This window comes from Triturus cristatus, chromosome 6 (assembly GCF_964204655.1).
Source record: "Triturus cristatus chromosome 6, aTriCri1.1, whole genome shotgun sequence".
Taxonomy (NCBI): domain Eukaryota; kingdom Metazoa; phylum Chordata; class Amphibia; order Caudata; family Salamandridae; genus Triturus; species Triturus cristatus.
The window spans coordinates 982,055,226-982,080,325 of NC_140589.1; the positions used below are offsets into that span (position 1 = coordinate 982,055,226).

At 42.6% G+C, this 25,100-nt stretch overlaps 1 protein-coding gene across 6 annotated transcripts in view; it reads right to left on the reverse strand.

The window, feature by feature from the left end:
* Positions 1-21,482, reverse strand: part of RRBP1 (ribosome binding protein 1) — a 250,849-nt gene extending 229,367 nt beyond the window's left edge. For 3 of the 6 annotated variants that reach the window (XM_085611756.1, XM_085611754.1, XM_085611752.1), the window contains exon 1: positions 21,327-21,482. The gene's annotated coding sequence lies outside the window, so the exon portion shown is untranslated. Of the gene's footprint in view, positions 1-20,325; positions 21,034-21,326 lie in introns of those variants that run through there. The other 3 variants (XM_085611757.1, XM_085611755.1, XM_085611753.1) reach the window with 1 other exon arrangement.
* Positions 21,483-25,100: the final 3,618 nt, after the last annotated feature.

The window sequence follows — 25,100 nt, forward strand, 5'->3', positions numbered from 1 at the left end:
AGGTTTGGCTGTAACAGATCGGAGCACGATTGGGCTGTAGTTCTATTGGAGTAGACGTGGTAGTAACTTGTGAATTACCTTAGGATACATTTTTGTAGATGTGATTTTTTTTTTAATTTCCATGTCTCTCACCTGTTGCCCTTCTTAATTTTCTCTTTTCTCCTCCCACTCACCCATGCCAATCTCATATCAATATCGAAAGCAAAGGACTACATTTGCATAGTTCAAGGAATGCTCTGAGAACTCAGATAGGACACAAGAAAGGGCTAGATCTACGCCTGTGCCTCTGTGAATTTCATTTAGGAGTCCGCAGACCAGAGCATAGGAGTATTTACCTTTGAATTAAAAAAAAATACTTTATGGTTACTTTTTGGTCACTCATTAAACGGAGAAAAAAAATGGGCATCCCTCAGAGTGGCCAAGCAAGAAACTTTGCAGTATTCAACCTAACAAATAATCTGGTAATTAAATATATTTCTGAACAAAAAATGCCTGCAGTCTCATCTTAAACGTCTTTTTGATACAGACAAGTCCTCCCTAACTAAAGTTCCAGGACCGCTAATCTACAAACTGTATGCTTTTTAAAGAAATCACCACTTGCTATCACTCTTGCTGGTCATCTACCTAACCGCCAGGACAGTCACGGAGTGTCTGCGCACTTTATAAACTCCCTCATTCATTCATTCATTCACCACCGTACAAAAATGCCTTTTTGCATGATCACCGCTATTCTTCTGAACTGATGCTGCTGGTTTTTTACTTTGTGCACTGGCACTCTGTTAACCAGGCCCTCGTGCATGTGCTCGGACCCCTAAAACATGTTGTAATTGTCTATATTCCTAATTGGCATATGTAACTTACCTATAGGTCCCTAGTATATACTACACATGTACCCTGGCACTCTGTTAACCAGGCCCTCGTGCATGTGCTCGGACCCCTAAAACATGTAATTGGCTATATTCCTAATTGGCATATGTAACTTACCTATAGGTCCCTAGTATATACTACACATGTACCCTGGCACTCTGTTAACCAGGCCCTCGTGCATGTGCTCGGACCCCTAAAACATATTGTAATTGGCTATAGTCCTAATTGGCATATGCAACTTACCTATAGGTCCCTAGTATATACTACACATGTACCCTGGCACTCTGTTAACCAGGCCCTCGTGCATGTGCTCGGACCCCTAAAACATGTTGTAATTGGCTATATTCCTAATTGGCATATGTAACTTACCTATAGGTCCCTAGTATATACTACACATGTACCCAGAGTCTGTATTTTAAAAGCCACCAGTGAACAGCAACATATAGTCTGCCACCACCGAAGTGGCAATGCAAAACATGACAGCATGCCTGCCACCAATAACCTCCCGGCACAGGTTTACACTTCAAATTTGAGCTGTCAAAATAACCCCTTTCGACAGGCATAAACATGCCTTTTAAATATTAATATGTCACCCATATGTAGGCTTCAATGCCAAAAAAGGTAAGGTAAAATGTCCTTACAGTAACAAGGCCCCAGAAAGAAGGGGGGCCTCAATTAGCAAAATCCCCATGCATTTTCCATAGACTTCTCTAGACAGGGCTACAGCGAAAACTACTGAACTGAATGACACCAAATTTGGCAGAAAGCTAGATCTTGGTATGCAGTTTTTGTGATTTGGTGTAAATCCGTCAGGAGTTTATGAGAAATTAAGGTTAAAAAAAATATATATATATATATATATATATATATATATATATATAGAGATCTGTACGGATGAGTCCACGTTAGTCTCTCCCAGAAGCGCTAATTCTGAAACAGAGCGTTCTAATTGATCCAGTGAGCTTTATTTCCCTTGGGTCATCTCACTCCCACCTGCAGGAGCGAGCGCTGTGAAAGACAGTATACACAAATATACACATACATATACTTCTCCTGCATCACAACCCAGTCTTAAGCCACGCAAGCATACAGGGAAATTAAGATTGTTATGGTGCCCCCCAAAAAAACAAAAAAAAATACAATTTAAAAAAAAAAAAAAATCGAAGTATAAATCATGGTTGAATACGATATCTCTCCTGTCATTTGGATTGTTGGGAAAATAAACATAAATACAATGAGAATGTTACCCATGATGGTATACATATTTCCCAGCATGGAATCAAGTGTGCCTAAAAGAGACCTGAAGGCAGAGTTATACAATATTTGGAAATTTGTGTCGGTGGGAGATAGGCAAGAAGGCTTCCGTCTCTTGGCCCGACTCAAATTACAGGGCCAACTTAAATACTGCTTGGTGGTTTTGATTTTTGTGACCTACTGAAATATAACGGGGCCCATAAAGATCTATTGCACTTTGTTACGGGTGAGTTCTAGCACAAGCAGCAAAGTTATTTGTGGATGAGGGATTGCGCCAAGGCTCTTTTCATAAAGAAACTTATTTGGTTTAGGACAGTAATGAAATGACCTTTGCTCACAAAGTCGATATTGTTTCTCAAAACTTGGTACAATTTCTCTGAAAGCATTCACTGTGGGTTAATGTCAACATAAGACATCCTGGCAAACAGTTTTAATGGAAACCACGTATGGTAGCTGGCGTTCACTAGATTAAACACATTTTACAAAGGTAAACACCTCTTCTTTAAATTGAAGTCTGAATTTAATCTGTTGTGATGTGAAGGCCCTGGCTTTTTCATTTGAAAGGATATTGTAAAATGGCTTATAAACGATGAAAGGAACAGAACTCCTTTATCCATGGCGGCTAGCATTTACTCATTTGTTTTGATGGCATCCTATTTTATAGGTGAATCTAGAATAGTATAGAAGGTTTATTGACAAGACAAAGGAGGCATGGGCCGAGGAAGTCAGTATAGATCCACTGAAGACCCAAGGGTTTCCGATTATAAATAATACACAAATATGTCTTTAGACTGGATTTTAAATTTCTTTCTGCAGAAGTTGCTGCATCATAAATCAGGGGCTCCAGTTCATTTACACTTGCTGGGATCTCTTCGAAAGTGACTGTAAATTCGAGTGGAATTTTTAAAAACTTGTTTTTAAATTGTATTCCACTCCAAAAATTTCTGGACGAAGGTTTCACAAAGACTTTGGCTGCCTCTGCTAGCTAGGCTGAATAAAAAACACATTTATTCTGGACTAAATGTCCCTTTTGGTTCTTTAATAAACTTTGCCGGGGAAGAAAAATAGCCTTTACTGCATTTACTTTGCAGCACTGGAACATCCATCCTTCCTCCCTCCTCCTTTATTTCCTTCAAAAGGGAAGAGGCTGGCACAACAACTGGCTAGGTCTGTGTTTGCCAAGGCCTTTTGGTTTTACTAAAAGTATATGTATAATATACTTACTTATAAGAGTTTTCAGCCGCGCTTCATCCGTTTGTCTGTGGTTGTGTCATTCACATTTTTCTCCAACCCACTCGAGCATGCAGCAAGGGGCAATGCGTCAGCCCACTTCAGCCAATGGCTAACTTCACTATGAGTCACGTCATACTGCCCTTCCACCAGGAGCACATCCACACAAAGTAGTTCTTTTCAGTACCGGGGAGTACTGGTATCATGGAAATGTGTGCTTTTTGAAACCCAAAAAACATTTTAGCCTTTAGTCAAATGTTTGTTTATAGATTTGGTAGCTTCCTTAAAGTTTTGGAAAAACAGTGACAAAACAAGAATTGCCAAAAGGCTGGCGGACAAGGCCAGACCTATTGGCTTTGCCAATACTTGTTTGAAAATGCTTGCAAGTGTTTCGGAAAAAAGGAACACTAGAACTCTCACCATGAGAAAAGAAGGGTCCTTCCTGAACTTTACAAACGTGCTCACTTAAAGTGCGCCATTTTTGTTTCTGCTGAAAGCTAGGCAGTCATCAATGGAAGTGCTTGCTGCTTATTTCAAAGGGGTCACCACTTGAGAGACAAATTCCAACAGGAGTTCCAAATCAGGCTGAAGTATGCGCACTTCTTATATGTAATATGTCGAAATGTTTATTTATGCCCTGGTCATGTACAAATGTTTTCCTAAACCCCCTGATAATACACAAATCCTTTCCTCAATCTTTATTATCTGCTTTTCAGCATCTGAGGATTTTTGTTTTGCCTTTTGTGCAATTTTTATGTTTTCGGTGAATGAAGGAGCCCTTAGTTTTTGCTTCCTTATACCAGTTGCTAGCACCTTTATCTAATGGATTTATACAAGCACAGCAAAAGACAGCTTTTCCGCCATAGGGGCTTCTTCAATACCTCCTTGGTCACATATAATTTACACAGTGCCAATTTAACTCGGACAGCCTTTCAGCCTAGACTTAGCGAATGGTTGTAAATGAATGTCCTTTTAGGAATGAAGCTTATGCATGTCCTTAATGCTTCAAACAGATTTTATTATCTAGATTTTCTCTCACCGTTATTAGTACACATATTGTTGGTTTGAGACCCAGAGTGCATTGCAGTTTCACAAAATATTTCCCAAGTCCAATATTATGGCAAATCTAGGACTATCGCCAAGCGGATGCACATATTCCTATGCTTCCCTACTGCGTTCACTCCAAAGGGCTTACACAATCATGACAAGTGACTTATACAGTGGGGCGTTTCTCGTTGCATAGTTTGCAGGTCCTTCCACAAGGTAAGGGTTTGAACGTCAAGTTTACCTTTTCAGTAACAGTATGCTTTATTTGAACAGACTTCTTGGCATTTATAAAGGAGGAATGCGCTAGTCACAAACAAGTGCCTTGGAAAGTGTTGGTTAGTTCCTTGTTGAAGCTGCCTTTGGACTGTCTCTTTCACTCACATTTATTACATCTGCATTATAGGTGTGTCGCAGATAGGAATGTGTTTTGTTGTAGGGTTACATATGTTTCTTGCAGGATGTTTGCCTGGTTCCCTCGGAAAGAATGCCTACCGCATTACTAGCTTTACTAATGTTAACCATATGTTAAGGTGCTCAGTTCTATAAGAGATTACATTCCAGAAGAAAAAGAAAACAAGCATTTGCATAGCCAATAGGTTTCGCCTTTGGGACCTTATAAAAGTGTTTAGCCATGCAACAGTTGCATAACTAAATACTTATAATGTCCCAAAAGCGAGACCTATTGGCTATGCCAAGCGGCCGTGCGGCCGCGAAAGTGAAAATAATCGCGGTCAAGCGCGGCGCGTGTACCCGCGCACATGCACTGTAGCTCTAGACGGGCCTGTTAGCACTTTTTGGAGCCCTCTCAATAAGTCTCGCCAGACCAGCGCATGCGCTGGGTCAGGCAAGACCTAAAAACTACAACCCTTGCCAAACTAGTGTGCAATGATGTTAGAATCTTTCTGTGAAAATGGTCCTACCCAACTGGAAAGACAAGCAAAACTAGGTACAAAGGATGGTTCAACTGGGTCACGCATCTCAGAGCAGCGGACAATATTGCGCTACAGTGCTCACCCTGGAAAGCGTCCTCGAGAGGGACGTGATAGGCTCTGGACACTTACCTACACTCTTATGAACCCCCTTAAACAGTTGGTATGCACAAAGTGTTGTTCCCTAAAATAGCCCGAATGAGCCTGCATGCGGTCTCAAGCATCATGAAAGTGTGTCAGATGTAATGCAGAATGTATAGCTGCTGCCAAATGTAAGGTACAGTGACTGTACCTCTCTCTGTGCCTTTCCTATTCCTCTATTGTTTCACCACTAATTTTTCTGTCCTTTCCTTCTTACTTCTCTTTCGTTCTCAAAATACAAACAGTAGGGGCTAGCTATATATACACCAATGTATAAACGGCTAGTTTTCGTTCTTGGCTAACCCTGTAACAGCGGTTGTGATTGTATTCTTTATAAAATAATAATAAAAAAAGAAAAGAAAAGAAAAGACATGATTGGTCCATTCTCCACTTTAGAAAAGAAAAATCATTTGTACATTTTCAAAATTAGTTTACTCGCACGAAGGTGGTAACCTGCAACCTTTTTTCTTTTTGCCACTGGAGTACATACAAAAAACAAAAATACAAAAATATACCACATCTATACGACAATTTGTGTATCGTCTACATAGGATGTTATCTTTATCATACCAGACAATTGAGTACACAGTCAATGATCCTACTGTAACCAGACTAATCACTCCTGATTCTGTTGTGTAACAAACTTCAATGCAACATTCTTTGTCAGACCCTCTTACAGAGCTACAATTCCCTGGTCAAAAATTGCAGGTGAGAAACATTTCTGTCTCACCCTATTGGCTACAGAGATTTCAACAAACTGGCAGTCCTAACTCTCTTCTGATCTTATAGGCACAGTCCATAGATACATTTGCATTTTATTTTGCCTCTCTGAGGACACTACAACCTGCAACAAGATACTGGAGTCTAAACTTAATTTCAACACATAGAGCACAGACAATTAATTTTGCCTACCTAACACCGGGCACTTTTCAATTTCAAAAAGGAGAGTGTGCCCAGTCTGCATTGCATATACGCTCTCATTGTTTGCGAAGGAAAGTTGGATTATAAATAAGGAACTAGTTCTTTAGTTCATAATATTTTACACATCTTGAACTGGACAGCTTCTCCAGTAACGAACAAACACGTACTCCTCACTGGGTCACATCTCAAGTGGATCCAGCGGTATCTGCCTCTCTTCCATAAGAAATGTGCGACGGAATAGCAAGGAGGGAGAAAGATGGCAGCTACTAAGTGTTAACTTTCAGTTTACAGAGTTTGGAAGGAGTTATGCTAGACAATATACAATGACTAGGTCATTCTGGTATTTTGAATTGTGAGCCAGATAATGGCAAAAAAAGGTTGGGTGGAATGTGCCTTTTAATAGGACAGGCATCCGCCCTTCAAAGAATGACTCACAGTAGGTGCCGACTGCTCAGCCCAACCTGCAACTCTGCCAATCTGTCATTACAATTTGTAATTGGTGCCTGCAGTGTTGGTAGCCAACGTTGCTTGGCCCCTCCACTGCCCCGCGATTCCACCTTCTATTCTAGTTTCTTGCTTTCCACTCTCCACTCCATCCTCCCCCTCCAGCTCCTCACTCACCACCTCTCCATCATGTATGACCGGGGAGAATTCCTCAGCGAGGTAATACCAATTATAGTAAATACTTTAAAAAATTCATACTTTGCTCTTGTGAAAACATCGGCTTTTTGGTACAATAAAACCTATCACTTACTGCATGCAGTCTTCTCGAAGTACTAGACAGGCGCTTATTAACACTCCACCTTTGTCAAAATATTACATAATGACAATGTTTAAATGCACATCAAACTACTTAAAAGTTAGGCGTGGAACCTATGGACAGGGACGTGGCCTGTGGGGAAGAGGGTACCCTGTGGAACCACAAATCAATGCACCATTCTTAGCCCAGACGTCACACTGAGTGAAATGATACCAAATAGCTTGAAGCACCATAAAAAAATATATATTTTTTTTTAAACAGGACAATAATAGTTTAAAAGCACTCCATTTTATACGAACACCTATTTTTGAGAAAAAGCTTACTTGTGCTGAAAATTTTTGTTTTAATAGCCCCAATGTTTGCTTTATTTACATTTGAATGTCATTTGGTAGAAAGGGGCAAATGGCAGAAACAAACCGTTTTTGCTGGCAAATGGTAAACGCAGCATAAACCAAGACGCATCACAAACAGGAACAAACATTTGCAACATTTACGGATTGCTTTTGTAACAACCATAGGTGTTTTATCAGACGGAAGGAGCACAAACTCGGATGATAAAGACCGAAATAAACAACATATATACACACTATATATATATACACATACATACATTTGAATGAGAGAGAGAGAGAGAGAGAGAGAGAGAGAGAGAGAGAGAGAGAGAGAGAGAGAGAGATTGCCAAGTCCTACGTGTACGCCACCAGAAACGAGCCATCAACAGAACATTGCTGTCAATGTTACCATTCCAAGCTATCTGGCATACAGACATCAGTGCTTCTTCGCCACTAACTATGCCCAACAAATACTATATAAGAATATCAAACATAAGGTGAAGTTAGTGGTAAATAATGTATTTTTAGTACCCATAAAAAAAATGAAATGAGAGGTAATCTTTACAGGTAGTACGACTAAAGAAACTAGATATCAACACAGCATAACAAGATTATCAGGAATGTAAACAAATGACAATCCTGTGCAATAAACATAGTTTGGATAGGAATGGACTGTTACATAACATCTTAGGGGTATATTTGCTGATAACCCCCAGTCCTCTCTCTTTTTAACCCAGTCCCAGGAGACCATGGAATAAATGTAATTTGTCCTTCTGATCTGGAGCCAGTTTTACTCTTCATTCTTTCCCTTATTGCACTCTGCACCCCACTCCTCTTACTTTCTCATGTGAGTTTCCTTAAAACACCTCAGCTCCTCTTCAACCTTGAAGAATTGAAGCCCACACCAATGACCTTGCAGCCTTGGTGTGAGGAGGGAACCCAATAATGAAGCATGCCACCTTTGAGTGAGTGAGGGTTCTTGTCTGTGAGAAGTTGGCCTGGTATATGCTGTCCACTAATTAAAGTGGGCACCCTGTACCAGTCCAAACAACCCTTATTGATGATTAGGTTAAAGACAGCCTTTATTGAAAGGTATCCTAGTGGTAGCTATGGAGAGCAGCCTTGAGGCTAAGTCTCGAAGGAATGTAAAGCAGCTTGTTTTACCAGATCATAACCTCCTGAATGACCAAATGAAAGGAGAACCACACAAGAGATATATAAAAAATATGTATTTATTACTAAACACTCTCTACTAATCTATTTATGAGAATAGAGCACAAACCACACAACATGAAATCACTAGAACAACAGTAAATAGCACAATACACAGCAGGCTCCAGGGGGAGACCGAACTATATACTAAGAAAGTGGTATAACAAACACGACTTAACTAGACAGTGCCTAGAGTACATAGAATTGCTGGGACCCCAAGAAACCACCCAAAGTAGTGACACAGGGCACCCACGGAGGACGGGTGCAGTGTGTGAACACAGGCGCGAGCTCCGTACAATTCTATGGGAAGGTCGGAGTTGGCAGTTTAAGATCAAGGACGCTTCGGAGAAGACTTTAAGCAAACCCTTTCAAACATAGAAGGTTCTAAGGCCAGCACCCTCGAGAGTACCGAGGTACCCGTGTTACCTATCCCAGAGGAGCTGGGTGCATAGGGGTCAAGTGATGTCCAAAACCTTCGTCGATTTCAATGGCGTGATGCGAAAAAGTGCTACTGCCAGGAAGATGAAAAGTGTCCGGTGGGATCCAAGCCTGGATCTGAGGTGAGAAGAACCTGAAAGCAGAGGAGACAGAGTCTGGGTCACTTCAGGGTGACCAGGGGACGAATGCCCACCGATGTTGGGTGCTTCAGGTGAGATGATGCGATGCTTGACTCTGCAGCCACGGGGACCAGGAGACGTCGACCAAAGTCCAGAGGTGAGCTGTCCCACGAAGGATGTCAAGTGCTGGGTCAGTGTCCGGATTGAACACCAACAAGCCTTGGCAACTGCAACCCACGCGGGCAGAGGAAAGAAGCTTCGGTGAGGACGAGCAAGGTCCTGGGCACTCCCAAGCAATGGAGAGTCAGGACACGTCTGGAGCAACCAGGAAAGCCCACTGAAGGTCAAAGTTACCTTCACAGGCACCCACAGGCCAACCGACCAGGGACCGCGAAGGGACCTCGAGCTGAATCACAAAAAACCAGCCCACAGAACACTTGTGGAGTGTAGGCCGGAAATTTTCAGTAGAATTACTGCTCGGGGTTAGGACTACAAGTAGCCCAAAACCCAGCCTCAGGGATCTCCAAAAAGCATATGCTGCTGCAAAAGTACACGGTGCACAGGGGTTCGGGTTGCACGGTCCCCACGAGGGATACGGGTCTCAGGATTGCTGAGAGAACTGATCGACCTCGGTGACGCTCGGGAACCCGCCCCCTGTGTTGCAGAAATCTTCGGAGTCCTCAGGAGCTCGGGAGATGCAAACTGGTCAGATGCGTTAAAGGTGCCTGCCTTGCAGGGGAGTAACTCCTTTACTCCAAGGGAGATTCTTCAGTCATCCAGTGTAGTGTAGTGTAGATCGTCGAAGTACTTGGTTTCTGTAGCAGAATTTAGTCCAGGTAAAATCCTGTAGTCAGGGGTTCCTACTTTATACCCAAGAAAGGGATGGGACAAACTCTAGGGACCCACCTATGGGAGGGTCAGGACAGAGGGGTGGCTACACCCATGTCCTTTGTCCAGTTTCGTGCCAGAGCAGGAGCCACTGGCTCCTGAAACCGGTTTGAATTGGACTATGCACAGAGACACCAAATGTGCCCCCAGTGCATACTTCAAAGCACTCTCAGAGTGCACCCACCCAGGCCAAATACACTAAATCCTGTCTGGGAGGTGATCACACCTCCCTGTGACAGGAAACCTATTGTCATGCCTTCCCCTGCTCGAGCTTGGCTCAGCAGCATGAGGGCAGACTCGTGTCTGTGGCTGGCAGAATCCATTTTGTGATGCTCAGGTCGAGAAAGCTGGTACCGGGTAGACCGATGACTCACAGTAGTGGTTGTCAAAGGAAGGAATCATACCTCCCACACCAGTTACGGGTGTGGAGGTATGATTCCAAGGTGTTTGACACCAAACACAACAGGTTTCTAAGCAGTCGCTTTAAAGTTAGCATTTACTGTGCGGTTATAATGCACTTAAATATATATGGTTGGCTGCATCACAAACAACCCCGGAAAAAAGGTTTGAAAGGCTGCAGATGGGCTCTGCTAATGCATGGGCACCCTCTCACATAAAACCCAGCACCCTGCCTTCAGGATTGTTAAGGCCTGCCATAGGGGTGACTGACAGGTTTATATGTGCAGTGATTTAGAATAGATATAGTGAACCTATATCTAAGTAAGGGGTGCATGCACCACCTTACACAGGCTGCAGTAGCAGACCTGTGGTGTCAGTTTGAATTGTCTCTCAGGGGTGGAATAATACATGCTGCAGCCCCTGGGAGGCCTCTGGGGTACCTATGCCCTGGGTACATAGTATACCATATACTAGGGACTGATCAAGGTACCCCAGAATCCAATCTGGAGTGTACCTAAAGTACATGCAATCAATTTAGAGGAGAAAGCAGCTAAACTGGGGTCCTGGATAGCAGAATCCCAGTCAGACTAAGTCGAAAACAGTGATACATCAGCAACAAAAAAAATGGAGGGTAACCATAAGAAGCAGATCCTACTCTCCTACATTGTCCTTAGGAGGTTCTCTCCCATATAATAGTTGAAACACTTTGATAAACACCTAGACTGCAACAATGTTGAGGACAGTCACTTTTCAACCTTAATTCTTCCAGATGTACTTTCTGTGAGATTCCCATAAGACCTTGCCCAGCCACATGTGCACTTAGGCGGCGGACACAGCAACTTCCCAAAATGCATAAAAATCTGAGTCTTTGAAATAGATGCTATGTGGTTTACAGAAGGGTTCACTTATTACTCACTCCATCATTCCCAGAATTAAAACAAAGATAACCCCTATTATTTAAGTTATGTACATATGAAAAAATTAATCAGTCCACCTTAGAACAAGTCATAAACTCAGATCAACCACTTTGCAGAGAACTGGAATTCATGGTTTCTACCTCACCTAAAGAGGAGCAGGAGAAGAAAAAGAAGCATCAGCAAAGCAAATGGTTCTTCATCCCGAGAACAGATTGAGCTGTGTTGGTCCTGCAAGCTCGGTGACCACTTGGGTGTCTGGCAAGCACCAATCCCACCTCCCCCAAAGGCGTACTAAACTGGGCAGAGAATCACAGCCCAGCTGCCGGGGATTAGAATCTGCAAGAAAAGCAAAGACTTAAGAAGTTCATTCAACTACATCACTGAGGGGAAAAGGAGGCGAGAGTAAAGCCAAGCTAGTGAACTTTGGTTTGTTTCGCCTTTTTTACCCGGAAGCGAAGGTCCACTAGTGACAGACATCCCCATTTGGCTAAAATGGTCACATCATATTTATGCATAGTATCTGTGTCTAAGATGCTACTACAACATGTGATGACCCAAGTGTGACAGCCATTTCTAAAGGTTATACAATCACCTGTAAATCTCTTCCCTACCCTGATTTTGATCAAACATATGAATGTCAGTGGATGACCAGAAATTTCATCCAATATTCACTTTTATTAATCAGCATCATATCAAGAACTGGAAGAAGAGAATCATTTACATTAGTGAGAATATTATCAAAATGAACATCGTAAAAGCAGCCGAAAATTGGAATAGAGGACCGTGGCAAAGCAGTAGATGTCACCGATTTGCAAATGGTGTTAAAATAAATTTTAAAAAAATGTTAAACTATGTGGGTTGCAGAGCTACAAAACCTACTACGTTACTTTGCAATGGAGGAATATACCGGATTAATTATGCAACATCCGTAATGTATGAACTTCTGACTACAACAGCTGTAGGTAAGAACAGATCATGGATGATGGTAAGAAGGCACGATCACATGGTTGAAAAGCCATTGGTGTACCGGATTTGTACATGTTTAGATGATGAACTGTGTGTTCAGGGTGACAGTAGTATTCGACGTAGCTCTCAAGTCAAGGGATAGTCAAGATATATCATCAAAGGCCTTGTCTACCCACGTTCACTCAACTAGCTCATCCAATCAAGAGATCTAAAAAATGATGCAAACTATTATCGCCATGTTCTTTTCAAAATATTCATTTATCTCAGATGGATTAGCATTAGTGGGTTAACTGGACTAATATACACCAGCTGGTTTGTAAAGACTTAAGCTAAAGATACCAATGACGAGGGCTTTATGTGAAAGTTAATCAATGTGCACTAATCACCATTTCGGATATAATAAACCAGATATAAACGCAAATTGCACTTACCACGTTAGAAAATTCACTAGCATAGCATATTTTTCACCATCATAAATTCAGCATTTGAGCAGGGAAAGTGCACTTCAACGGGTAGGCAATTCAGTAAACACCCACAAACCTGTAAAGTTGAGGGTTCTCACAAACATGAAGACAGTGCTCGTCTGCGGGGAAGGCACTATACATAAAGTTATAAATGGACTTTTTCACACCATTTACCCAAGCTGACTTTCCACATAGCGTAAAGCCCGCAGTACACGTGGTAACCCAAGTGTAAATAACAACCATTTCTGAAGTATGCAGTCACCTATAAATCTACACAAAAAAACCTTACAAATTGCTTGACCATTAAAAACTTGGAAAACCTGCAAAAACAGTGTGAGATTTTCATCAGTAAACACACACTTTAGACAAAACTCAAAATGCATTTATTATCAACACTAATAATGATACAAATTAAGCAATACAATTAAATCCAATTTAACCCCCGTGTACAGAAAAACCACGCGATAAACTGATTGGAAAAGGAGCAAAGAGAATGGACTGCTGTCAGAATCAATTGACGAAGTTCATTGACCCAAGGGAAAGGTTCAGTGCTATGAGTTTTTACCCAAGGAAAGTCAGGATTTTTATTGTAAATTTTGTTAGGATTCTTGCAAACGGTTTGTTTTTGCAATTTGAAGCCTGTTGTTTTGTAAAATAATTAACAGCTAAAGATATTGCTAGTATGCCACTTGAATTACCAGCCTTTCTTTGTTGCAAACATGAGACCCTGCAGGTGATGGAAGCCTCATATTTAAGTGCCCGCTATTTTTTCTATATAGACGGAGTTAATCAGAGCCAAATAGAAATGACCTGTTTAACACAACTGTTGATGCCACTGGTCAGACTTAAAAAAAAAAAATATTTGCTATTTATTATTTTTCTTTAATAATTCAGTGAACGTAAAAAAAAAAAAAGACAGCTTGCATGTAAAAGTAACAAAATTCCGTATTCTAGATCTTAAAAAAACACGTCGAAGTAAACATGGAATTGGTATTTTAAATTCATTTTAATACAATTACAACAAGTGCACTGCACTCATTCAGTGGATATAAATTAAAAATGACTTAAAGCGCAAGTGTGCACGTTTGGGAACACTCGGGATATGCGCAGTATTTAAAGGATAGACTTGGTGAAGGGCTGAAGGAAGGCGTAGCTTTTGTTCTTTAATTAAGAGATTATTGTTACAGAGCCTTGGGCGAGTTCTAGAGAATGGGAGACTTAAAGCCTTTAAGAGCGATCTATGAAAAAAAAATCCCTTCAGAGGTAGGCTTGGCTAGAAAAAAACATTACTACACACGCCTACGTTTAGCTCACAATTGCAGGGTAATTTTTTGGCAAGATGACAAACTTTGCAGCCTTTCCAACTGAACTAAAGCTATAAAACATTTCAGCTGAAATTTAATATTTGCACACCCTACCACCAACTCCTATTCTAGCACATTGTACTACTGATCTGAAAACAGATTAAAACAAGCATTGGCATAGCCAATAGGTCTCGCCTTTGGGACCTTATAAGTGTTTAGCCATGCAACAGTTGCATAACTAAACACTTATAAGGTCCCAAAATCGAGACCTATTGGCTATGCCAATGCTTGTTTTAACTGCTGCAATCTATTGAAGCCTCACTGAGAACATAAAAGTGAAAGTAATCGCGTTAAAGCGCGGCGCACGTGCCCGCGCACATGCACTGTAGGTCTAGGCTGGCCTGGTAGCACTTTTTGGAGCCCTCTCAATAAGTCTTGCCAGACCAGCGCATGTGCTGGGTCAGGCGAGACCTAATAAACTACAAAGTGAACATGGCATACATCGTTCTTACAGTGCAATGGCAACACTGCACTGTAAAAAGGGCCCTGCCAAGTCTTCTCTTTATTATTACAGATCTACCAGGCATTTTCTTGATCACTGTACAACACTTACGGCCAGTGCTTACTTCGAAAAGCAATAAGTGCTAGGAGACAAAGTTTTATTTAGGATCCAGATGCAGGGTTTTCGCACTCCGGGGGTATCTAGTTTGGATTCCACCTCAAGGCCTTTCCATCCACTACCACACTCTCCCTTCCGCTTTAGATCACTTTTGCTGGTTCTTTTTAACCCCACTTTCTACCTTTGTCAATATTTCCAGGTTTTAACTTCCTCCTCCTTTACCACTTCTCTGCCTCTCTCTCTCTCTCTTGTTCAGGGTCATATTCAGATGATGAAAACTAAGTCCCCAAAAAGGAGTGCTGGTAGGCACCACCTGCTCATATGAAGTACTGCGTGTAGCCAAAAAGCAAAAAAGTTGTGGACTCAATCAATAATGCCCCAGACCCCATGGAGCACACTAAGGAAGGCATGGGAGCAAGATGTTGGCACTTTAGGCGAAGGACAGTGGGTGGAAGTGCTCCAGGGCCCAAGGGAGGTGGCAATTCAGGCTAGATTCCAACGCATACAACTTAAAGCGCTACACAGAGTGTACTACCCTAGGTCAGTGTTATATAGAATGGGGAGTTGCGAAAGCACGAGTTGTCACAGGGGATGTGGGTCGGAGGGATCCTTCTATCATTTGCTCTGGGAGTGCCCGAGCAGTCAGGAATTTTGGACGAAGATAGCTATGACAATGTCGGCGGTAGTGGGCATGGAAGTCCCACTAGAGCCCAAATGGTTCCTCCTAATAACGGAGGCAAACGAGGATTGGCCATGACATGTGAAGCAGTGGCTGGTGTTGGCGGCTGTGGTTGCTAAACATAATGTGGCAAGGAAATGTGGGGTGGGACGGCGATGTTCACCCCTACACTGGGAATGGGAAAATGATCTGGACTGATGCTGGCAAGCGGAATTAACAATTTACGAAAGCAGAGGATGCCCCAAGAAAGGGGAGAAAATCTGGACGGCATGGCAGACATATCGAGGACTTTAACAGTGAATCAGGGTACTAAGGTGAACATTATTAACATGGACCAAGATTTGTCAATAGAGGTAGATATGTCAACTGTAAAAAAGGGATCGATGATGCAATATAAACGCTCTTTGTATGTACAAAAATGTTGTGGATTAATAAAAAGAGTTAAAAAAAAAAAATTGTGGACCTACATTCCTTCATTGCTATAATGACGCTTCTGAGGCGCCAGCAACAGGTTACTGTTTAATAATCAGCAAAAATTGATAAGGCTAGAGGTCTAGTCATGTCCAGACCACATTCCAATTTTATTCTAAGCCTTTCTAAACCATGCATTCACCGGCTGTGCGTCTATCAATAGCACCCAAGACCTCCTATTGATATTTGAACAGAACATTTCAGTTTGATGAATCACAGAACTTCAAGCTGAAGGGGTACAAGTCCACACAACTCTCATGGCTCCTTACTAAGGGACAAGTACTACTGGCTTGTTTGGGAGTAACCCACGCACCATCAGCAAGGGCGAACTTCAGCCCGGCCTATCAAGGCTGATCGATAACCTTTTGAGGCACAAGGTCATAGCAGAGAGACAGCCAACCCTCATTCCCAGCCATGTCATAGTGACCTAAACCTTAAATAAACCAAGGCTTCACCATCCACCTCACCCCAAAAGTATGCAGTTGCGTTGCTTAAAAATAGCCTCCATTTCAGGATTACATAAGTAAATTTCAGCATTAAAATTCTAATAACCCAGATTAGCATTGTAGAAAGGATCTACTAACTTGGCACCCATTCTACCGTTCCAACCATGACAAAGAACACTCATTTTACAGCGTGTCACTGCCCATTTTTCAATTTAATGCTTTTAATTAAAGACCATCTAAGTTTTGACCTGTAGTATAACAAAACCTCTATATGAATATTTATACATGTATATGCAATATCCGAACAATGGAAACCCAGCCCCGGAGTACGATGCAACCTGCATTTGCCAAATCATGCCCTACGGCTATAATGCAATTGAAGAGTTGGCCTCTGCATACATAATGACAATGTTTGCCGATTGAGATGCTCTTCTCTTGCAGAGCCAATGAATGCATACTGTTATTCCGGCGAAGTGCTTAGCCTCTCAATAACATACATAATGGTCACACAAGCTACACGGAGACCAGATCACCTACCGCAGTCAACATCTCGCCCAAGCGGTCATCTCCCTACTATGGGAAGGGGTGATGTGGCATTTTCTACTTAAGGTACCACATTCTTCCTTCTGATCCTCAAAGAGACAGAGTTTTCATCACAAGGCTGAGAAACAGCACTTTTCATAAGAGTCGGGGGACTTTATTATAATGTGATTCTATCACTTTACAACCTCCTTCCAATGCTGCTCAAACGTTCCGTGGCGTGGAGGGTTGTCGAAATGTGTGTATCCTTTAAGCCAAACCTTAATCAATACTACTATTTGCTTGCAAGATGGGAAGAAGAGAGTTTGATTCTGTAGAAAAGGCGCACTGCTAACATCCTGAGGTTTAAAAATACTTATATGCACCAATATTAGCGCATTTTAAACTCTTTTACAAAAAATTCCATATAAAAAGAGGTACAAATATCAAACAAAAATCAATTAGCAACTGTGCCCTGGCTCGGTCATAAGGCCATGGGCTTGTCCCTTATATTGTGAGAAACTATATCTTATGGTACAATTATGCTGAAAAAGAAGCGTTTAATATAAGCTATCACTGTATACACGCAATTTACTACAATGAAAGCATGTAACAAACTACCACTGCCCGTCCACAAGATAATGTAAGGGTTACTCCTATCATTTTTAATTAACCAAACCATGTACACCCGTAATAGGTTTATGCTCACCTGTAAATAGGAAATAACGCTCAATTATTCTACAATCGGCCCTATAGTATGTACAAATTTAGAAGGTTGCAATATGTTAGGTGAACCCCAAGGCCTACACCCAGAGAAGGATGCACAACTGCTTGCGACACAGCCAGTAAACAAGTTTTACAAAACCACTCCTCTGTCTCAGGAGAAACAGTTTAGCTATTTCTCAGGAGGTAATTGAATAAATCCAACAGAGAATTGTAGTCTATAAGGCATATGGACACATCGCATTACTGAAAAGGTTGCTAAGAGAGGAGAAGTAAACTGATGTAAAGAGTGATTTCAGTCTGCGTTCACACCCCTTCACCCAAAGAAAGGATTGAACAGAGCATTCACTTCTACATAGCTGAAAATTACACTTTGGTTCCCCATCCTAAAATTCTAAGTGCATTCAAACATAGGAGGAAAAGGGGAGCTTCACAGATTCCAATGTGTTGTTTATCAAACCAAACATTGTAAATAAAGCGGAAAAAAGGAAGCCAAGAGGCTCGCGAGCTTTCAGGGTGGCTTTTTTGTATGTCTCCACAATTCAAACAGTACTCCGAGCTCATACGCATCTGTCAATATAGACCTGATAATGATTAACAATCCATGTATTCAGCAGCGCACAAATGTCACCGCAGTAGGGTGACTGGCCTCCCTCCAAGTCATCACTGATGATGCTGGCTCTACTACTGGATTTGTGCCATAGCATAATGCATTCTAGGTATTGTAATTTTTACACTAAATACACCTGAAAAAAATTATTTCTAGTTGAAAATTTCAGGACTGGAGACAGTCTCTGTAATGAGGTGGTCACCCTACTCCGTACTACACTAAAGCGGGCAGTTGGAACATTTATTTTAGCTCAATTTTGCCAAAGAATGCTACACTTCAGAAAAAACTAGGTAGTGCTAACAATCAAGAATTTGTGTGACAGCAAGGTTTTGCTTAATTCTTCAAATAACGTTTATCACATAACTAATATGCAGGGCTTTAAGTGGGATGACAAAAGTGTGGGGTCTCAAAAAGGGGTGTGACCTATGTAATTAAGGGAGTGGCTTAAACGCAAACAATTTCTGCGACTCCCATAGCGTGCCACCCAACTAGTATGTTGGTTCCTCTCAGAGCTTCTTGTTAATACATCCAGATATATAACAAGGGACATACACCTTAAATCAGCCAGCACTATTAGCTTGGTCAATGGTTGCTAGCGGTTAAAGATACACGAGAATCATAATAATTGTGGTGTAAATAATGTTGAACAGGTTTCAATTCTTAAAATGTGAGACTCAAACATTGCAGATGCTTCTGGAAGGAAGTGATGGTCTTCAAGAAGTGTGTCAATCGCTCATGTGATGGTAACTCCATGTTAGACATATATGCGCTTTTTCACTCCACATCTGGTCCATCGACATATCTTAAACCTCATCCACTTCCTCTTCAGCACCCTCTTATCACTCTCTCCTAAATGCACTTAATACTTGTATCTCCCTCACTTCACCACCACCCCACACACACTCCACTCACCTGTAAGCACTATTCCTTTTGCTTTTGCTGTGTCAAGAGTTAGACAACTGTGTACCTCCTTCATACACAATTGCACAGAATCACCAATGCAACTGTAATAGAAGACCGTTGCTCTGTTCTCTGCAGAGGCCAAGGATTGGATGATCAGGTGTTCTGAACATCTTTTTTTGACTCCCTGAAAGGCACTTTGAGAAACTCGCGCTCCCTGCAGCCTCAACTCCAGTGCTCTCAAGAACAAACCCCTGGTGGCGGCTCGGTTCAAAGTATGCACTATACAAGAGCAATATGTAGTGCTTTAAATGGGCAGGAACTGTCCGGTACCGAGTACCTACACTTCTATAATTTGAGAGAGTACCTACACTTCTCAGCACTCCTGCAGTAGATTTAATGGCAGTGAACAGGTAACTTCTCTGACGTGAACAGGTACTCTAAATAGTGAGTACCTGCACTGCTATATTTTCATTAAAAAAAACGACAATATACGGTACGAATAAAATAAAAACACAATATAACACTCTTAGGGAATTCAAGAAAAACATGTGAAATATAAACATAACTAAATCACTGGCATGAATCATCTTTAACATTTTTAAAATTCATTGATCAGAAATCAGTCATGCTTTTACTAGCAGAGTTAAGGACATGAATATAGGTAGCGCGATAGTGACCCGTTTCAATGTGCGGTTTCAGTTACGACCCGGACGGACCCGGCACACTTAAAGCCCTACTTATCTGACGGATCACTTCCATGACGTGTCTATGTAAAGAAAGTTGCGCATTGAGACCACTGTTAACAATAGGCAGGGGGTACCAACACACAGGGTTTTCTGTATTAATGCTTAATTAAGATCACTTATAATATGGGTGCCTCTCCGTGTGGTCGCAGCCTCAAGACTTCTGGGACAGACACACAATCATGGGTGGATCTGGCTCAAATCTGCTTCACAATGTACACTTGACAGCTGTACTCGCAAACACAGCGTATATTTCCCCTCCTAAACTGATGCTTACCGGAGGACCACCTCAAACAAAAACGTGTGATGTGTCACTGCACAAGCAAAGGAGCCCTTCAGAGCAAAACACCAAAATAAGACGGATTAAATGGCGTAAAAACCTGATCCATCAATGACAGTAGGCAGGAGGGCCACGGAGCCTTACCTGAGGTGCAGAAACGTGTCACTCACAGAGAAAGCCACGCTGGTAAACGAAACTTTCGATGAGCGTGCGGGAAGGGCTGCAGTTAAGCAACGTCATCGATAGCCTTGCCTTTTAACCCTTCACTCTGCAGGAGTGCAGCGGCATCCGGCACGGACGGCAGGAGCGGTGCAACAGTTAAAGCCAAAGTCCACGTCCCCGAAATCAAAGCCAGCTGCAGCGCTAAGGGACTGAGAGTGGGGTGGGGTGGGAAAGACCCCCTTCAGTGAATAGCTCAGAAACGCATTTTTTCTTTAATACTTGTGCCCGAAAATACGTTCTTTTCTAACACGGTGTTCAAAATAAATACCACGCATTAAGCGGACAGCGTTTAAGACGAAAAAATGCGTTTCTCGCAGACGCCCGCAGGGCTGTCCAGTCCCTGCAGGAAGCACTGGCCGTGAAAATGTAACATCTGGAAGACAGGCTGTGAGCTCACTTAAAGGGAACGGCAATTCTGACACCCAGGAATGTGCTTTCTCACCTACTCACTCAAGTAGATTGATTCTGTCAGACGTTCGAAAGCAGAAAAATATATCTTATTCTACCTTCACGATTAAAAAAATCGCATTTTGATTCAACCCGCCCCGCACACACACACACCCCGGCCAAATTGGTGGGGGCTTTCGCATGGTCCCTACACAGATCGATCCCATGTGTGCAGGGATCTGCATTTGCAACTGGCTCTCTCGCACTGCACCCACCAGCATACAAGGAAATGAAGCAGTGAACTCAGCAATCGGTTAGTTTTACTACTAAAGACAGACCTGGTAAATCTGGGCTAAATTATGTAAAATCAACTTAATCGGACCTTTCCCTAGGCGCGAGAGAAGCAGAGTTGGGACCCCTTCCCACACAAAAGGTCCAAGGGGGTTCCCAGCACAGACACCCGCACCAGGGTCCCACAGCAGCTGATACCTCAGACACGAAACTAGACAAACCAACCCCTTGAACGCTCCCTTTACCTGCAGCGGCGAAAGAAGGTCCCGAGGGTGGAAGTCTACGAGGGCGGCGCGAACAGAGCAGCACTCGGGCTCGGGAAATAGATTTCTGCCGCTTGCAGGCGCAGCCCCACTGTGACCCAACCGGCTCCCTCCTCCTCTGCTGCTTAGCCCGACTCTGTGGAGTCGTGGCACTTTCTTTTTTTCCCCTCCTCTTTTTTTTACTCGTCATCGTCCGGGAAGCTTTATTGTTCATGTGCGGCGCGCACAAACGGACAGGCCGAGGAAGGGACAGCACAAGGGCTGGCACGAGCAAACGGCTTGCCTTCTCCAGCTCATCAGATCCATTTGGAAACATTATTTAGGGAAATGCAGATGATACTAATCAGCTAGCATACGAAATGTAACCATGTTTCTGTTCAATTTGAAAATCTAAATAGTCAACATTTTCAAACTGGGAGATTTTATAACACAAAATCACTGGAATGTATTTGCCCCATTGGTTTATATTGAAGCAAAGGCAATTTTACGTGGGAGACACCAACAAATAAAGCCTTTTTTATTTCGTTAAAAAATTGTGAGTCTCCGGCTTCACTACCAATAGGACATGCATGCATGAATAGTAGTCACTCAGCCAGCCAAACTTTGTCAATACTAATATATTTACTAACGGAGATAGCAAATTATTGCATTGTTTTGTGTGTTCATTCAAAAGAGATTCATTTTAGAGATATTTGAGGTCAATTTCTGTTTCAAACTAGTGCCGCCTTAAGGGCAGGGACCGCTTTAGGGCTGTGCAACCGGTGCAGCCGCACCTGGCGCTGAGTTCAAGGAGCGTTGTATTAGGAAATAACTTACGGGTTTAAGCTGCAGAATTCCTTGTGTGTCCAGCAGGTTTCAGGCAACAACAACAAAATCAAGGTTACGCTGTTGATTAATGTTCCTGCTGGAGAGACATGAGTTTTGCCAGTGGCAGTTTTGATTCAACATAAAATAGAGCAGAGGGTTAGTATGCCTGCTGCAAAGAATGTGTCCTGTGCAGATCACAGGACTATATTTATGTGGATAGCTCAATGGGTTACTGTTTTTGTCACAGAGATCCTTTTGTTATGTGCAGTTCATAAATTACAATCCTAATACAGCACAATGAACTAGAACTGTTGCGAGAAATGGGGTTTCTGGTTGGCTAGGGTATGCCCCTAAACCAGAAAAAAACTTACCACTCTAGTCAGGGTAAGGGAGTTACATACACAAGATAACCCCTGCTTACCCCCTTGGTAGCTTGGCAGAGCAGTCTGGCTTATCACAGATGCAATGTGTAAAGCGTTTGCGCAACACACACAAGTGACACACCAGGCACACCACAAAAAGAGACTCCATACAAGGTTATATAAAAATATCCTTTGAATTATACATAAAACACATTAGACCACAATCACATAAATCAATATTCACCTCGCCTCTAGGCAATTGTAATAATAATGCATAGGCCATGAACCACATAAATCACTGCCCCGATTAGGCTGCTGTCATAACATCGTAGGTAGGGCAATAATAATCCTCCATTATCCCCCAGGGCCCACTGGCGCTTCGTACTCCCCGTGTCTCTGGGGACCCGCTCTTGCTCCTGGTGCGAGGCGGCCTCTGTGGATCGGGGCAGGCTGTTTCCCATCCCGAGCCTGGACCAAACTTCGCTCTAACACTGGCTTCTGGGGCAGAGGCGTGAGAAGTTCCCAGACCACTCCTAGTACCTAAGCAACGCGGTGTTGGCGCTAATATCACTCTGCTTGCTCGCTGTGGGGTTTCCTTGCAGATCTCACTCCCTTTTGAACTTGAACTCTTGATGGTTTCTACTTACACATTTTTCTTCGCAATCTTAGATTCGTCTGCAGGGCTGCAGCAAGTGGGGCCCTCGCGGTGCGGCGTTGCTGACACAGGCAGAGCAGCAGTCTTAGATTAGGGATTTTCTTCCTTTTTGGAACAAGTTTAATGTAATATATATATATATTGATTGACTTAACCAGGTCAAGTCAAGTCAATAATAACTTTATTTCGGTCAGTTTGACCTTAAAAGTACATCTAAAATGGCATACAATTCATTTCCTTTAAAATCGATATGGATAAAAAGAGATAGAGCAAGATTGGATACATACAATAAAAACAGTTAGATAAAACATACAGAGGTATGGCCTGGAGCAAATATGAAATATGGTGCAATCTATACTGGCGGCTCAACAAGTGGGAGAATCAAATCATATGAGGCAATAAATTAATCAAAGATGGAGACAGTGCTGGTAATTCAAAATGCATGTGCGAGCTTTACAAGCAAGTGACCGGTCCAAATATGGGAGGTCAGAACTTGATCTTAGCCACTAGATACAGATTCTCAGGAGCAACAAACCAATATCACAGTAAATTCGAAATGTAAATGAACTGCATCAATGCACGTGATCTCAATTGAACAGTGAAGGAGGAAGACCCTTTAGAATTCCTCATTTAATTTGCGCAAAACTATGGACCTTCTTTATTAGGTTGATTTTAAAAATGCTCTGCGAGTGCACCACATAGAGAATAGAAAACCTGCTACCGAGTATACTATCGGGAGGCTAGAATCGTGTTTTAATATCCTAAAAGCCTCACAACAGTGCCTGGTACCTAGGTTTCTACAAATCTGGACCAGCCACCGTTTTCTCGCTTTGTGGTAACCAGGGCAGCAAAAGAACACATGAAAGTCTGATTCTGTGGAGCAGTCACATGCCGAGCACCCCAGAGTTTGCGAGCCCTCCCACTTGTTTGTATAAGAGAGGAGTGGCAAGACCCCGTGTCTGAACTGCAAATAAAGCTTTCTTGCGGTTGCCGGCTTGATGTCGTTCAGCGCTGGCTCTAGGCTATACCAATCCTTGGTTTCTAGGACGACTGCAGTCAGCTTACCTGCTAGAGGGTTGCTCTGGAGTTGGGCCAGTTTAAACTCCCCGTAGCAGTCCTTTAGCATTTTCCTAGACAGTGAGGCATAAGCAACCTCCGGTTCAACCCAAAGATTGCCCCGTCCCGGACTCGCTAACATGTGTCGAATATAGGAGAGCCAGGCTAATTTGCCCGCCCCCGGTAGACTCATCACCTCTCTTAATTCATCCCTGTATTCTGTAAATTCTGGGGTAACCCAGAGATGCCGCCAGAATAGAAGGGGTCTAAGATTAGATTCTTCGGCAATGGCCCTTACCCCCAGATCCAGTCGGAGTGGCGTGAGAGGGGTACTCCGTGAGAGGCTAAACAGTTGCCTGAGAAAGATGTTTTCTGTCTGTGTAAGACTCTCAGAACTGCAGCGACCCCATACTTCTGCACCATACAGTGCCCCTCCCCTGGCTTGGACCTTGTATATTTCTATGGCAGGACTCACAGGCTTATGGCTAGATTTTCAGAAAACCTTCATTAAGCATCCTGAAGATTGTGCCAGTTTCAGGGTTGATTTTTTAATTTGGGCCCCCAGTCCATAGATTCTGTGATGGTGATGCCGAGGTAATCAAAGGAGGATACTCTCTCTAAGGGTTTGCCATTTAAGGTTGGATTTGGTCAGGTGCTTATGGCAGAGTTGAACGCCATGAATTTAGTTTTTTGAAGGTTAATTTCAAGCCCGCTTTCCCTGCAAAACGCATCAAATCTATTGAGTACCCTCTGTAGCCCCATGGGCGATTTGGATACTAGTAGTGTCGTCGGCAAACATCATAGCTGGGATTTTGCGTGATGCCAACTTAGGGACGTCCAAGTCTTTCTCGCTGAGCAAAAAGTCAACTAGCCCAT